Here is an 18,498-nt window from a genome sequence, read left to right on the forward strand (position 1 = left end):
AGAAAGTATCTGGGAGGTCTTCTCAAGCACAGTGACTACTGTGTCCAAAGGCTAGTGCCAGAGCTGCAATCTGCATTGATTGCCCACATCCCAGGCTAGGCTTTCTTGTCACTGTCGTATTGGAAGTAACACAGAAGAGAGAGGCTGGTTAAATACTGCCTCTAGCAATCAAAAATAATGGTATAGACATGGCTTGTCAGAATTCAAGTACTGGAAAAAAATTATCCCTGAAAATGTATACTGTCTGTTCCATCAAGTGTATAACTGAGTGTCTAGTTTGATTTTATTAAATTTGTGTATGGAAATAGTACCTAATTTAGAATCACAGGCTTTGGTTAAAGCTCTGATTGCAAAGTTTTAAGCAGGTCTGAGGCCCAATTAAAAAAATTAAGTCCACAAAATTTAATCCATCTTTACCTTTTTGCTTCAATGTGACTCGTGTTAGCTCCCTAAAATTAGATTTTTAATCTCAGATTGGCACCCCTTTCTCTGCCACTCAAGTATCACAAACAGTGAGAAGATTATGGCCACTTATGTAGCATCTATTTTCCTATAATCCTTTTAGCACCATAAATGCTAAATATAGCATTCAGTTTAAATTAGCTTTAACCTCAGGCTGACTCCAGTTAACTACACAGGAACAGTCATTTAAAAAAATAAATAAATAAACTAAAACCCCCACAACTAGAAATAGCCACACATTTAATTTGTTTCTATTTTTTTTTTTTTTGTAAGGTATTAATATGTTCAGTGCACAGAAACAGATTACATCAACTGGAATTTTCAGGGGTGAACAGCATTTGTGGAAACTTAGAGGACATGTAAGTTACATGTCTGTCACACAGGGGTAGATGGGTTAGTTACAGTTACTCACAAACAGCCATCCCAAATGGCATAAAAAGAAACTGGGGCTGCTCACACAGCTCCTTAATCCTGGCTATATTTGCAAATGGTCAATGATGAACATTGAAGCATTTTTGTGAATCAAAATCCCACTAGTTTTTCCCAGGACAGCCCTTTGCAGGACCAATGAGACCTTCACAAGGAAAACTTAACTAAGGGAGGACCATCACTAGATCATCGTAAGTCACTAGTGAGAAGAGCTAAAACAGGCTTATAACCTAGAACAAGGATGATTCCAGTAAAATCACTGACAGGAATCCTGCCTTTCACTTGGCAAATGCTTCAGGAAAAAAATATTCCCTTGGCATCAACACAAGCGGTTTCAGGAAGACTTCTGGAGAGTAGAATTCTCCCACTTTTGCACAGATACTGACAGCTGGCCCCAGGAAGCCAGTGCCAGCTGCTGCTTAATGCATCCAGCTTTACAGCTGGAGTACACCCAAGCTGCCAGGGCCAGGGCTCACTCCACCGATAACTTAAATATTTACAGCTTAACAAGTAAGTATGTAACCTCTGTGTTCTATCTTTGCCTCTGCGACAGCACTTACTCTGGACCTATTATGTTTTTTCATCATCCAGGTTGCCTGAGGAGCATAACTGCAAATTAATCCAAATAACCCAAATCATCCTGAAGTAACCATCCAGTGCAACATCCTTAAAGTTACAGGTTCATCTCAAAACTTAGTACTGGATTTAATAAGGCTACAAGTTGCTCCATGACTTACCTGGTATTTTCTTGTATGCCAGGCAGAGTTAGTCTGCCAAACTCTACCCTGGCATGGGATATGTCATAGAAATGCAAATTAAAATATATCGTATTGTGTCTGCCTGTCCATTTTGCTTCAGCTTGTTGGGAACAATTAAACAGATGACTAAAGCTGAGCAGAAAAATCTCCCCACGGTGTATTGCTTGGAGGGCTGCCACACACACAGATTGTGATAATCTCAAGCGTTCATTACCAAGATACACTCATCTGTTAAATACAGATTGGAGGGAAAGGATAGATAGAGCTGGTCAAAACAGAAATAATGAATCAGAACACATTCTTGAACTGGGATGACCACTATTGAAACATTATGTGAGCTTCTGTTTAAAAAGCTATGAAAAAAAACCAAACACATTGAAAAAATGTTATTAGGGTTCTATATCAAAAACAGACTCAAACTGGCTATAAGTATGAAATCCAGAGCCCATGTTAACAAATGGGACCCTCGTGCTGCTTCCAGAATGTTTTTCCTTAAGAAGAATTTCTTTTCTTTTTTTTCTCCTGGACAAGCTGTATAGTAAAAGAGTAAACAAAATATTTTCAACTACTGGATATAAAACCGAGGAACAATAAGATTGTCATCAGTACAGGAAACATTAGGAAGAAATATAAGCTGCCTGAGGGACATCCAGTCTCACTTTGACACATGGAAAGATGCAGCACCAGGGAGAGGGGATACAAAGATGTAGGACAAGGACACAGCAGTAGACTCATCTATTTAGAGGATAACTTTTGTCAATTTCTCTACATTACAATTTACAAACGTACTGAACCCTAGACTTCAGCAATCTCTTGGACTAGGATCAAACTCCCTACAGTAGGTGGTGGACAAACATCCCAAGTAGGTTACATGCTTTAATTTCATAAGCTAAGCCCTTTGGAATAAAGCATTTCTTTTTACATTCATTCTGCATAATTTTGAAAACTTGCTCACTGATACTTCTTAAAGAGATTAGCAAGTTAAGCAATTATCTGTGCTCTCATTTCCTCATGAAATACAGGTTAATTTAATCTTCTCAGGCTCTACAATGGTTATTCTAAGGCATAGCTTTAGTACAAAACAATATGTCGCTCTAGATGAAGGAGGCTGAAAAATTTTACTCTCCTCTTTATTATTTAAAAAAACCCAAACAAAAAAAGCCACACCCCAGACATCATCATAACTACAGTTTCTGCAATTCCACTCAAAATGAAAAGGAAAGAAATCCCAATCTTTGAAATTAAAGGGAAAATCTTAATGGTGTTATGCAAATGGGGACACTGCCTGTAACAGTGAGGAGTCAGAATGTGGTTTTCCAAGTTAAGAAAATAATACAGCTGACACAATTGTGACAGTGACAGGAATTGTTTGCTGTAGCAAGTGAATCAGAGGGGCAATGGGTTGCAGAGGGCAGTTATGACCAAGGCACAGTGGTGACACCCCATAAGCTATATCCATGTCTACCCAGAGAAAGCCCTCAAGCTATGCTGGTGTAATGGTGCACACCGCTCCATGATGGCTCCATACTGTACTTCTTTGATATTGCAGCCTCTGAGAATACAACTAGTTTATCACAGTTCACTACTTGCATAACCATTCATGAGGGATACAGAAATAATTAACATTGACCAGAACTGGTATGCAAATGAAAAATCTTTTTCCTCCCAATTCAAATTATCTTTATTTGGTCCTGTGTAATCATTACCAGAGAACACTGAAATGGCAGATTTCCCCTGTAAATTCAATTCTCATCTGACAAGTTACCACACCCTACACCCACAGATAGAAAAGCTGCACAGCTGGTGCACACCTGAGGTTGCTCTATGGCATTTCCCAACACTGGAGCAGCTTTAGTGGGCCCCAAGAAAACATGAGTAATTCTTATTTTTACTTTTTTTTTTAATAGTTCCTGCCTCTCATAAAGCTTTCACAGTATCACAGTATCACTTAGGTTGGAAAGGACCTCGAGGATCATCGAGTCCAACCTATCAACACAGACCCTATGACTAGACCATGGCACCAAGTGCCATGTCTAATCTCCTCTTCCAAAAGGGACATACAATGAGAAAAGTATTTCTTTAATACTGCTCTAAAATTTTAGGCTTAGCTCATGCCTGGGTACTTCCTAACAACCTCAACAGTGCCAGTAACCTGACAAGAGCAGAGCACTGGACTTTTTAAATTATTTTTACTGTGGAGTAATGCGGATGGACCAATTTCACGCCAGCTTTCTTATCACTCCTCCCTCAAGACAGCACTGAAATCAAACTGACAGCACATTGATTTTGTTTGCAGTGTCACTACTGATCTAAGTGTTGAGGAGTATGTAATTTGTCTAATTTCTGCAGGGGGGTACTGGGTCCCACCAGTCACTCACAGCTTCACATGTCTTCTGGCTCTCTTTTCCAGTGGCCTGGGTGTAGCTGCCAGGGGGTGGGAGGATGGCCATTGCCACTATGACTAACCACAAAGGGCACAAATAACATGCACACAATTTATGCAGATTAATCTTGTTGAACCCAACCTACAACCCCATTAAGTATTGCTGAGGGAAGAGAGAGTGACAGAAGCATACACTGCAGCAGGCTAAGCGTATGTGGCCATTTGAAGAGCTCAGTATCACTGGTTAGGCCACACCTCGAGTACTGTGTCCAGTTCTGGGCCCCTCAGTTTAGGAAGGATGTTGACTTACTGGAATGAGTCCAGAGAAGAGCAACGAAGTTAGTGAGGGGCTTGGAATACAAGCCCTATGAGGAGAGACTGAGGGAGCTAGGGCTGCTTAGCCTGGAGAGGAGGAGACTCAGGGGTGACCTCATTAGTCTCTACAACTACCTGAAGGGGGGGTTGTAAACAGGCAGAGGTTGGTCTCTTCTCCCAGGCAGCCAGCACCAGAACAAGAGGACACAGTCTCAAGCTGCACCAGGGGAAGTTCAGGCTGGAGGTCAGAAGGAAGTTTTACACAGAGAGAGTGATTGCCCATTGGAATGGACTGCCCGGGGAGGTGGTGGAGTTGCCATCACTGGAGGTGTTCAGGAGGAGACTTGACAGGGTGCTTGGTTACATGGGTTAGTTGATTAGGTGGTGTTGGGTGATAGGTTGGACGCGATGATCCTGAAGGTCTCTTCCAACCTGGTTTATTCTATTCTATTCTATCAATGGCAGTGTTGTGCCAGTGTCACAGTTGGGGTGGTGGGGTGTAGTGTGTGTAAATCACTTGCCATTTCCTGGTTTTGCTTTTTCTGAAAAGTCAGCATTCCTACCATATTTTTGTTTCTCTATCATTACTGTAAGGAGATTCACAGAGCCCACAGCCTCCATTCACCTGATGTGTGTAGAGCACTCCAGGATACATATTCAGATGTAACCTGCCAAAAGTGTTAGCAAGGCCTTTCACACAGCCCACCAGGACAGGTATAACATGCTCAGTGAAACGATTTGGGTCCTTCATCCACACACCACAGCACAGAGAGATACTTCTCCCATAGGCTGCAGGGCACCTGATTGCCTGTGATGCTGTTTGTGAACACTGTTGTTTAACACAACTGGCTGAGAAGCATTGGCAAAATAAGCCAGTACAAAAGCCCTTCTATCCTACCACGGCATCTCTGGAGGGGAAAGACATCAACAGCGTCTCTTGCTGTTTGTTTTCCAGGCTGTCCCTCACTCCAGAAGCATGACCATGTAGGAATGTGAGCCAAAGACAAAAGCTATGCCCATCCAGCTATTCCAAATTTCATAGGGGGTACCTGGGAGCAGCATCCTCCCAGTCCTGGAGATATATCTCCTAAAGGCTTCTCTAAGCAGGGGAACCACTTCCAACTAATGATAAAATAAAAACAATTTCTTCAATAGACTGTTTCTAGTGAAAGCAAAGTGCTGAAGAGAGAACAGTCATTACATCATTTGCTGAGGGGATCTGGTGTCCTCAGCATCCCTTAGTCCATTTAATACAGTGACCTGACTCCATTACTGAATTGATTTGGCATACGAATGTTTGTGCATTTAAACTAATGGCTGATAAAGCAGCTTATGTGACTTTTTAATCTATTTTTCCTACCCAGTCATTTGTGGAATGACTGTTTGAAAGAGAAACAGACAAGAAACTGGGGCAAAACCTCCTCTGACAGAGGCTGAAAAGAGTATGATGTGGCCACAGCACATGCAATTACACAGGTAGATTTGTGGCTTGTTCATTACCATTAGACTACTTTTCCCATAGCTGAGCATTTCTAGAGGCCACTCAACTAGAGGCACATGCACACTCTGTGAGCAGATAGGTACCAGACAAGTCCCAAACAGGCTGCACTTCACAAAATTGATTTCATTCTCTGAAGTAAAAAAAATATGAATCCACCCACCAGCCCCTTTCCTCAGGGAGAAAGGGGACACTGAGAGGACAGGCCCAGTCACATGTCTCATTCCCCTCTGCTCTCTCAAAGGTTTTGATTATTATTAAGCACATTGGTCACTGAAAGACAGGTTCAAGGGCCTGCTGCAATGTGCAGAGGCTAGCTCTGATCACAGATGACCTGATTTATTGAGCAGCTGTACTATTCTGCGCCATTATATGGTGGAAATCTTTTTGTGCCATCCTCCCTTAGAGAAAATAATCTTGATCTCTTACAAGACACTAAGATTTGTTTCTGTTATTAAATATATCCATATCATATTATTTTCCTTTCCAAGGTCTTCCATGTTTTCTGTAGTAATTAAGCAACCAAGAGACAGCAAATAGTCTTTGCAACAGTAACTATTAGATTTACTTCACCTTATGGATAAACAACTCACTTTCTGCTAACTTCCCCAGCTTGTGTGTTGCAGGCTCACCAACTCAGCACACTGCAGAACTGCAGACAACACGAGACCATATTTAGGTATAGTATGAAACCCATAGCACCTTTACAGGTCATCATCTTTGGGCATTGCAAGTGTTGTTTTAAACACAATCAATAAACTGGCATAAAGTTCATTTAAAATATTAGTATTGTCTAAGACTGCTGATACTGATCTATCCTTACCAGGACTGGTAGGGACACTGCTTCAAAATAAGAGACAAAAACCCCAGTCCAAGACATTCTCCTATGAAGGAACTGGCACTGCGAACTCCATCAAACATGTCCACCTGCACGTTCCCCCAGAGTTTTCACTGCCATGGACCCTCCTTGGCTTTCCTGCTGCACTACAAAAGCCAAGAAGCACAGTTTGAGAACCCCTGCTCAGACTACAGAGTTGGTGACCTGAGTTATAAATATAGGAAAATAAACCAGGAAGGAATACATAACACAAAACCAGTTCTAGTTCCTAAGAAATAGACACCCTTTTTTGTTTCCTGAAGAAAATCCTATTCCATCAGTGTGACTCCCAAGGTGAAAAGTCAGTTCCCATGACCTGTCACAGCAGGAAAAGAAAAAAAAATCATCTTTAGATAATCTCATCCAGGGGATAATCAAGTTAGCATGGCCCAGCTGACACTGCAAATCTGAGAAACAGGTGGAACAGATGCAGCATGATATGGCCAGCCCAGTCCTTTATGAAAGCCATCTTCACCCTGGGTGGGTGGGGCCATGCTCTGGGTAGGGGTCTTCACTTTTCTGGGCATCTCACCTTTCCACAGCAATGGCAGCACCTCATTGTTGCTGCATATTTCAAACTACAGAACAAAATGGCACAATCTACTTATACCACAAGATCCACCTGGCAGTGGATTTCTGAGTGATTATTACATACCTCAGGTTGCCCACCTGAGAAGTGTGATAATCTCTGAAATACATGCCCTGATGTGGCTTATCAGTGGCAGAAAATGACAGTGATGTATAAGCAACAAGTTGTACTTTCCACACACGCTTGGATTTGGCATGGATCCCAGGAGCCAACTCATGCCCTCTGTTGGGTCAAGTGCAGAAAACAGCTCTCTTCCTTTGTCACTGCCAGCTCAAAGATATGCCACAGGGTCATCTCCAAGTGCACTGCAGCAAGTATTTGCTGACTAGATACTTACATACAAAACTGGGAGATGGAAAGGTCATTCATAGTTGTGCCTCCTCTCAAATAATAATAATATTATCTGGAAGAAGGCTGCTGAATATAGATCATTTGTCCAAGACTGGCAACACAAAGTGGCAGAAAGCCAAGCAATGAGAAGGGCAAGGCATAAATCTCTGTGATAAGTATTTCTTCACTTCTAAAAAATGCTTCAATGAGCTCCCAGCAGGAGTAACTGCCATTTCCTTCAGTCTTCACTGAAGTTGTGGTAGAGGTCTGGGCTGTTTCTGTTGGATTTTGAATTAAATAAGTGGATTGTATGATTCCTACAGAAATCAGACACCCATCCAAAATGCATGGAAAGGGAGACTGAATAAGTAAGAGAAAAAAGGGGTGTTCAAAGATGCCATCAGAAGGGTGCCTGAAAACGTAAAAGATATTTTGGAAGAAGGCCAAGACATAGAGGTGAATCTCAGACTGTATCTACAAAACAGTTGAAATGTTTAAAACCCTGGTTGGCCCTTTTATTCAGACACTTGCCTGAGGAGCCCAGCCACAGCTCAGCTTCTGATTTATTTTAGACTTACAGGACAGAGCTGACTATATCAAGTCAGAGGGGGGTTCATAGCCTGGTCTCTTCAGGCCAGTGGCCACTGGCAGCACACCTCACTGTAGCTTAATCTGCTTTAAGCAGCCCAGACAGAGCAGCTGCCATTTGCTTTGTGCTCTTGCATAAATGTCGCAGATATTACTGTGAAATCTGCATTTGACAAACTAAGAACAAATAAAGACAGCTGATTATTATACCCAAGCATCTGAGCAGATCACCCTTAATGGAAACAAACTGCTGGAAAAAAAAAATGTTTCTCTATGAAATTTATATTTTTAAGATTCGCACATTTGCTTACTGCTCACCAAACATCATTGGAACAACATTCACCTCCTGCATTGTGACATATCTTCACTGACATCATCCTAATGCATTATTGGTGTTACAATAGAAAGGGAAAAAGAGACAATGCCACAACCAAATTAGTATCTCCATTGATCACTCTTGCTTACAAAGAGGAAATCCTTGTGACAATTGTCATGAATGTTTAAAGAATACGAAACTAGAAATTCCACATAAAAAACTCCTATTGAAGCCAGTAATGTTAAGCTAATTCCTGTATGAGGAAGATCCAGAGATTCACAGATTCATAGAAGGGTTTGGGTTGGAAATGACCTTAAAGATCACCTAGTTCCAACCCATAGGCAGAGACATAGATCATGGTGCTCAAAGCCTCATCCAGCCTGGCCTTCAATGCATCCAGGGAGGGATCATCCATGACCTCCCTAGGGAACCTGTTTCGGTGTGTCACCACCCTTACTATGAAGAATTTCTTTGTAATATCCAGTCTAAATCTGCCCTCCTCAAGCTTCAATCCATTCCCTCGCATCCTATCACTGCAAGCCCTTGTAAAAAGTCTCTTTCCAGCTTTCTTGTAGTCCCCTTTCAGGTACTGGAAGGCTGCTATAAGGCCTCCCTGGAGGATTCTTTTCTCCAGGCTGAACAGCCCAAACTCTTGGAGCCCATAGTGGACATGCTCCAGCCCTCTCACCTTTATGGCCCTCCTCTGGACCTGCCCCAGTAGTTCAATGTCCTTCATATGGTGGGGGCACCAGAACAGGACAGAGGACACCATGCAGGGTCTCACAAGAACAGAGCAGGACATGGTTGTCTTCTGGGCTGCAAGTGACAGTTGTTGGCTCAATTTGCACGTTCAACTGACACCCCCAGGTCCTCCTCCTCAGGACTGCTTTTGAGGCACTCTTCACCCAGCCTATATTTGTGCTTGGGATTATGCCAACCCAGGTGTAGGACCTTGCACTTGGTTGTGTTGAACTTCATAAGGATGGTTTGGGCCCAGCTCTCAATCCTGTCCAAGTCCCTCTGGATGGGATCCCTTCCCTCCGGTGTGTCAGCCTGACAACACAGCTTGGTGTCATCTGCAAACTTGCTGAAGGTGCACTCAGTCCCACTGTCCATATCACTGACAAAGACATTAAACAGCAAAGGTCCCAGTACTGCCTCCTGAGGCTTGTCACTGGTGTCCATTTGGACACTGAGTGATTGACCACAATACTTCTTACAGCAAAAATGCTGTCTTATAAGTCTTAATTCCATTCAAATAATTCTACAACTAAATACATAGCATATGTGACATTTATTAGCAAATTTTCTAAACATACACAACTGCCATCAGTGTCTCAGAGGCATGAAATCAGCCTTTATGTTCCTGTGAAGGATTCAGTGTCAGCATACAACAGCAAAGAATAGTACCTCTTAAAGCAGCAAATTAGGGCTTATGCTGGTAACTAATGGAGAATTAAACACTAAGATGTAAGAGGAAGTAGTAAATAAGTGAGCATTAATGACCTGAAGGTGGAATTAATTTCTTGGAATGCCCAAATACCTTCCTTATTACTCCAGAAAAGCAAGTCTTTTCTATATGCAAATGGTGGCATCAGATCTTTGTGCTGAGGAATTAAAAAGCAGCAGTTGCTCCACAAATATGGAAACAAAATGCTCTCACACCAATAATAAATGTGAAAGTGCTGCCAGTAACAATAAAATGCTATCAAGTAAATAAAAGTGAGCTACAGTAAATAGAGATAATCCCATTCCCTGCCAGACTGCATTTCCTATAGCAACTGGTATATGTGCAAAGTGAAATGAAATTCTATGAAATAATGCCTTTCCATTTGCTTACACTGCTTCTTCGACGCTCTTTTCCCTTTCCTATCGAAGACTTCCCTAAATGCTAGGCAGGAGATAACCAAATCTGGGGCTGAAATGAAAAAGGGAACTTTTTTTCCCCCAAAATACACGATACCCTTGCACCCCCTACTGGGCAAAGAGTGATGAACAAACAGCCACGGGGAGCCCAGCCACAGAGGTCTTCCCCCATCACCTGCGTTTGACTAACGATGATTGGTTTCACCTTAAGCATTTTATTCTTTTAACCCCGTGACATATATATTCGATTCTAGGCATAATCCCTCGCTGACTTTAGCTGCAGTTAATGAAAAGCTTACACATAGAATTAATGAATAATAAGAGAAGTTCATAAAAATTCCTTATTGTATGACCACGTTTTTGCAAGGACACTTAATTCTTTGTTTTTCATAAGGAAGACCTCTTGTGCCGAGTAGAAAGGCCATTTAAATTACCAAAAATAACTCTTACGTAGTAGTATATCATTGGATAACACCAGGAGGATAAACTTTTGCTAGCTACTGAAAAGTGGGTGTTTGTTACTGACATATGGAAATCACCGTGACAGATTTTCTGTAGTGAGGATGACAAGCACTATTCTGGAACCCTGACTCCCTCCCTTTAAGGTCAGCAGATGACAGTATGATGATTTTATTCTTATTAGTATTTTTGATTAATTTAAATAGTAATACAAGGGGGAAACTTCAGGTTACCTGACAAGAGAAGGGAGGGGGGGAAAGAAAAAAAAAAGTCTTATAATCAAAGTATTCAGGAAAGCTACAAAAAAATTCGGTGTTTTGGTTATTCCAGTTCATCAAACAAAGGCAGAAATAAACCCAACTTTAAAGAGCATCTCTGTTATTATGCTTATCACCAGAAGGTGGCATTAAATTGCCACAAATCCGCGCCAAGTGTCCTCAATTGCTGACAAGAGACTAGCGGGGAAGAGTCGTGGTACTACAAATCTGTCATTTAAGCTACCACTTTGGCAGATTCTGTGGAAGAGCAATACAGCTAATAACTAACTCATGCTATACTGGCAATAGAAATGCTTTATTTCTTCCCTCCTATCTGCTCCCCTCGTGCAACCAGCTTCTGGCATATCTGCCCTGGTTTTGCTGGAAGACTGCTAAACTCAGGACTCAGAATGACCCCATGCCCCTTAGTGTGCACAACACGTGCAATACTTTATTGTATCAGCAGTGGAGTAGAACCTCAAAAACTTTGGGGAGATTGAGAGGAACAGGTTCCCTTTATCCTTATCACTTATTCCCACCATCTCTAATGAAAAGGTCACACTACGAAAACCAGTGGTTTGGCTACATCCTCTTGGTTTCCAGCAAGTCTAACAGCCACGCTGTCACCTTGCCTCTCCTACCATTTTTCTGTGTAGCTTCAGGGATGTGTTTGATTGATTTCCCAGGGTTTACTGAGAGAAAAGTTATCTCAGTAACTGGTTCACAGTCTAGAGCACTACTGAAGTGCAATGGAAAGAATGCTGGGTACACAGGCCAAGATCAAAAGCATCTCTCAGATGGCTGAAGTTTCAGGGAGGAAAACCCACACACACACACCTGTACACTGACACCAAAAACAGACTCAGAGCCCTCGAGGTTTCCTTCACATGGGCCACTTGAGCAAGAGGCTTGATTCCCTCCTGCACTGCTCCAGATCTGCACCACTCCCCTTGGTCCCAGGGCTGATATGGACTTCTGAGCAGTGTGGCACCCTAGGGCAGGCACTGCTCTGGCTGCACCCCCAGCTGTCAGTCATGGATGCATGAGAGCTGTCCTGCAAAGAATACATAAAAAGAAGAGGTTAAAGGGATGCTAGAAATACCCTGACAAATCTGATGTTACAGAGCTACATTCACTCCTGCACTGTATGGAAAGTGAATGAGCAGCACTGGAGACAGGCACAGATTGCCTGGCTCCATGCCATCCCATGGTGCAGTGGCAAGAACTCCAAGGAGACTGCAGCAAAGAGCAGAGCAGGCAGAGGTTTCTAAGTGTTTGGAGGTCTCTTTGTTTTGAAGAGAAGGAAGGGACTCCAGTGGCAAACATTTAAAGAAGAGATCAATTTCACTTATGTAGCAGCCCAGACAAAATAAGTGCATGGAGAGGGAAAGCAGAGAAAATTCAGGGTTGGAAGAAGCCTTGCCATTTGGTTTGCCAGTCATCTGAATCAGCGCAGCCTACTGACAACCTACAAATCTGCATTTCCTTTGCCTGGAACTTGGTGGTGGAAGGAGACAGAGGGCAGTCAGACCAGCTCTCAGCATGACATGAGTGAAATGTGGTCAAAAGCCACACCGGTACCCCAAGTACAAATATGGTGGTGGGAATTGTTTATGTGTGAGCCCCACTGCTGCCACCAGAGAAAATGTATGGCAGGGAAAGGTTTGTAGTGAACAGACAGTGGCAGACAGCTCTGACCAAAAGCACAGTGATGCTCAGTTTGTAGCACATGAAACTGCTGAAAGACTGAGTGCTCAGAGAGACTGAAGGAAATGCAAACAGAGACCCCAGAGGGGAACCATTTTTCACCAGGTCATGAGCAAGCCAATAATGATTTCCACTTCATTTGTATGTGTGCTAAACATACTTGGCATTACTTCAGAGACTGGGGTCAAAAGTTCGATGATTATAGATCTTTGCTAAAGGCATTTTGCTAGAAGATGCATCTAGATAGCTGCTAGGGGAGGGTCAGAGCTGGGTTTGCACTAACCCTTACCCCGGTACTGTCCTGGTAGGTTTTCCCAGTTGGAATCCATTATATATGTAGCTGACAGTGAAAAACAGCACAATTCTTGTCTTGCATGTTACCTTACTGCCAGGATGCTTCAAAACAGAAAACAGGAAGCAGAGACATAGGGCCAGCATTCATTTTGCATCTCCCATGTTGCTCCCATGACTTTCCACGCTGCCAGTCTTCTGAGGCAGCAAGACATCCATTGCTTCAGACCTTCTTCAGCACGTCCTCAAAAAACATATCTAAGTACAGCACACACAAAAATTAAGTCAAGCATATATGATGAAGAAGGAAGGATAGCCATCTTCCTTACTAGTTCTCAGGGAAAGTTAGGTAATTACAGAAAGGCAAACCACAGTAGCACCTGCAGTGCAGTTAAGGCCCTTGTACAAGTTTCAACACCCACTGTTTTCTCACCACACAGTAGTACACCCATTTTCCAGGTACAAACACCACATCTAATCTGGACAATATCCTTACAGGGTTTAAAATGGAACTTAACTAACTGCTGCTAAAAGAAGCTTTGGACTAGAATCATTCCCTCAAGGGAATAATAGCAAATGCCTGTTTCCAACCCCAGGGTATCTCTGCAGAAAGCCAACATCCCTCTGAGCACCCCAACACCCAGAGTAGTACCAGCAGGCAGCTCCCTCACAAATACTGCCACAGCTTCTCTGGAAATGGAGGATACTGAACCCTTAACTGCTTCACTGCTTGCCTCATTGTAATGAGGCAGCAGCAAAGCCAGTTCCAGCATTAGCCAATTTGCCTGGACCCATGAGAAACAGTAAACAAAGGGTCAGAGAGCCAATCTTGGAAATACTCCCAACATTTTAACCTCACCCTTTAGGCTTTGGTGGTCTGGTGGACTCACATCATCAACCCTACATGCTCAGAGATACATGGTGCAGTTGCTCCAACACCTCCAAAGAAAGGGTCCTTATGTCATGAATTCATAGCACTTGGCCGTTGCTGCTTGGGGATAAGCTGAAGAGAAGGTGACCTGCAAGCACAGGTTTCTCTGTCTGAGGAAGAAAACAGTTGAAGCAAAAAAGAGTCAAGTACATAACCACAATGCTGGAAGTGTCTATTTGCATCATCTCTTGATCTCTTAGCTCTCTTGCCATTCTCTGAAACATATCTGTGTGACAGAGGCTCTTATGTTACTGAGTTTCAGCACACAGTTTGACTTTCTTTATACTGAACTGGTAGGAAAGAAGATTTCTGTTGACCCCAGGTGCTTTACACTGATTGTGTTTTCCAGCTGTAAGTAGCTTCACAGAAAAAAAATCTTCCAGAGAAATCTCAATCAGACTCAAGGGAAATGGAGGACCAGGGGCCTTCATTAACTCACACAAGGTTTGGCTGAACTGGATTCAGGTAATGAAAACTGGTTGGGGAAGGCTTGGGTTCATTTTTCATGGACTCCTCATAATTGTGTCGAACTGTAATGGGAGCTCACAATACATGCTCCAAGGGTAGAAGCCCAATAGACACACATTGTCAATTTGAATTTTCACAAGCTGGGGGGGGGGGGGGGGGGGGGGGGCAGAGGCTATAGAAAATAAGCCCATTTCTTTTTTAGAAATTCTCCACCCTTTGGTTTTGTTGGGTTTTTTAGTTGTTTTTTTTGGGGGGGTTGCTAGTTTGGGGTTTTGGGGGAGGGTAATTAAATTCACCATAATGACCATTGCAATCTCAATTTAATAATAAGTCTGTTTTCCATTGGTAGTTATTTGTACCACTTGATTTAGGCAACTCACTAAAGCATATGAAAACATTGTGAGACAACCTTCTTGAGTCAGTGAGTAAGAAGAAAAGCTTACCTAGACAGTATTAAATCACTAAAATTGATTGTGCTCTATTACTCATGCTCTGATTCCACTGGCAGAAAAGGTATGAGCTGGCTTATTTACAAATATACACTAGTGTACCAATTCACACAGGGCTGTTTTCCATCTTGGAGCAATAAAAATTAATAATAAAAATAATTAAACCTCATCAGCCTTCAAGCATTTGAAAGCCCTAGAGCCCCATCACCAGATCCTCTGAAAATGCAGCAGTCTCCTCATGAGAGAGACTGGGGCTCTGTTCCTGCAGGGACTAGCTACCAGAACTACCATGGCGCCTGGTCGTCACACTCCAGCAGCAGATTATTCCATGGTATCGACCCCTCTGCTCTGGGTTAATTCTTTTAATTGTCTCACCACATCTTTTCTCATTAGGCTGATGTAACTTGTTTAAGCATACAGAGATTGATTTATGATAGCACTAGGAATGTAAATCAGATGTCTGCTCTCCAGTTAATGCGCACTCAGTAAGAGATGCAGGACAATAGTCAGAGCTCTAGCCTTTTGCCTTGAAATTAAAGGCAGTCTCACAGTGAGAGCAGAATTACACCACACTAAGAATAGGCAGTTTCCACCAGTGTTGTGGATAAGGTAACATCATTGCCTCCTGATTTCAATTCTCAAATGTCAACTTCTTTATGTATATATCTGCATTCAAGGAAATAGAAAAATCTCTCTTCTAAAAAAATCATCATTATTAAATTATCAGAGGCAACTGAAATCCTAAAATTTCTGCCTTCATGTGCAACCTCATTTGTCTCCAATTAAAGACATACTTTCCTTCACACTGTATGTTCAAGATCCTTTGGCTCACTACTGCATGTTCACTGCATTTTCCTTTTAGTGTAGAAGCTTGCATAACAAAGCTTGAAAGCTTTCTTTTCCATACATACACTTTAAGTCATGCAATGCTCAAACAACATAACATTCAGGTAGTATGGAGATAGTTGAAAAACAGAGTTCTTAGAAGTACCAATAAAAATGTCTTTGGAAAACTTAGGACACATTGCAGATCCAAGGTACTTTTCATTCTATAGCTGTTTTCAAAACTAAATCAATTAAATACACTCAGTATGAATTAAGTTCATCTGCAGGTGTTACTATCTCACTTAAAATACAAGAAATTTTGCTTTCTAACTTTGTGCTTCTAGAAAACAAACAAACAAAAACTCCCACACATCCACACTGCCAAAATTCTAAAGAAAACTGAAGCCCTGATTCTGACTCTAACCTACATAACTGGATACTCTTTGGGATTACAACCAGGACACCACCAGTCCCATCACATTTTGACAGCAAATCCCATGCATTTCCCCACCAGCCTGAGGGTTCAGAGCAGGAACTTTCTCAGCTGATTCTCCCAGGTACTCCTCCTGCTACACAGCTGGTCCTGCTTTGGTTAGCAAACAGATTTCATCTCCTCAGATTTGCAGATCCTCCAGAGAGTTTTCAGTACAATATCTAAAGACAAAGTTATTGGACAGGCTGAAAAATATCAGCACTTCTTAAAAAATTTATTCAATTTATGGCCTACTCATCTCAAAATCAAGAAGGGAGGAATTGGTTTTAAATTTTATTTTAAATTGTAGAAATGGTCTCTTGAACTGACTTCCACATCCATCTCAGATTTATTCCCTTTTAAACACAGCAAAAGAGAAGCTAATTTGGATATAACCAAGAAAAGCAAATAAAACAAGGCCTAAAACTGACCCAATTGACAGTAGTAGCAGAAGCTTTATGGAGAAGAAACATTCACTGAAAGCAGGGACATGTTTCCAAACCAAAGAAACAATAATTACACCCACCCTTTCACTCTCACTCACCTGACATTTTCTGCAGCCAAGCTCCAGTCAGCAATGTCTCTCCATCAATTCTAGGCAACCTGGAGCCCACTAACAGCAGCCCTGCAGCCTAAGTAGGTAGCAGAACATCACTCCCACAGCCTTGGCCAGGCTCAAGCCCTAGCCAGCACTGCCTGTGGCTCCACTACCAGGCACAGCTCTTGCCCATGAAGGGGTTCTGGAAGCATCAGTCCCAAGAAAGATTTCCCAAAGCCCCGCATAAGCATAGCTGCACTAAGGATGAGACATCAGAGAGGATTTTGGAAACTTGCACTAATTCCACACGTTTCCAGCCCAGGCAGGGGAGCAGCAATGTTGCACGGCCCCTGAGAGCCAGTCATCACAGTCCAGGTTTCTAATGTCCGTTATCCTGGATTTACAGCAAGTTCTTAGAGTACAACCTTCATGCTGGGAGCAAATCACAACATTTTTCAAACAAAATGAGTACAACAATTGTAAAAGTACCGTCAGACGAATCATGAAAAAAAAGACCAAAGAAAAGTTTCTAATGTATTATTAAGTATGGATTATTATTTATCGCTATTCAAAAATAGCAAAGGCTGCTTTGATAGATCTAAAGCACCATCAGGAGCCACTGCCCTTTGCCCCTTGCTTAAGAAGAACCCCCAGCTGACAAGGCCCACATGGACCACATGCTGCTCTGAAGCAACACTGGAAACAGAGAACTCAGCAGATACTCCAAGTGACAAAAAGTTCCATGAAATAGCTATCTTCACACTTCTGCCTCTACCCACAAGCTATTCCAGGCCCTCCCTCTAACAGCAGCTTTAAATCAACACTGGCTTATTCCAACCCAAGACTGGCCCCACCTGTTGCCTGAGCCCATCCTCCCTATCAGGATATGACTCAGTCTTACACCTTCCTGAGAAACTGTGATGCACACTTAATGTCCTTTCCTACATTTGTGTGGATACTAATGCTATACACCTACAAGTACCTACAAGGTGACTTCAGTCTCTGCTGACTTTATCTGTGCTGCAAAAAGAAACATTTTGTTCCCTCGTTCTCAAGTGTTTCCAATACTTCAAAATGCCACAAGCATTCAAAATGTTAAAGCAAAGGATGAAAGATACAGAAATATAATTCCTATGAACAAAAGACTGCAATGAGAAGAGATGGGAAGGACTGGTATTAAATCCAACGTGGCCACATCTAACATGTCCATAATGTATGCACACAAGTAAATACCTAAGGCACTGAATAATTAAGTAGGTTTCTCTTTTCTGACTTTCATAAGTCTCCTGGAAAAGCAGGATCCACTGCAACATTCTGTTGTTTTTCTGCTGGCAGTAACACCTATTTCATTCTTTACTCAGAATAATTTTGCAATAATTTTGTAAAGACATATTATACAAGTGTTAAATGCCAGAACTTTTCTTGAAGAGAAATTTCACTTAAATAGTATACAAGCTGACTTGAATCCTGTCACTGGGATATGTTACATACAATATGTCCTGCAAACACATTTCTCATTCTTTGCCTAGATATTTGCCTCCTTATTTAAGTTCAGCATGTTCTGCTTGGGACAACATCAATCACTTCACAGATTACCTAACCAAAATACCTGACATGTTATTGGAAGTATCCTTCTTCTGTAGCCAATACATGAAGAATGCCCAGCATCATGGAAACCTACATTTAAACT

Source organism: Melanerpes formicivorus, unplaced genomic scaffold (assembly GCF_026170545.1).
Source record: "Melanerpes formicivorus ecotype bairdi unplaced genomic scaffold, bMelFor1.0.p_v2 SCAF_6, whole genome shotgun sequence".
Lineage (NCBI taxonomy): Eukaryota > Metazoa > Chordata > Aves > Piciformes > Picidae > Melanerpes > Melanerpes formicivorus.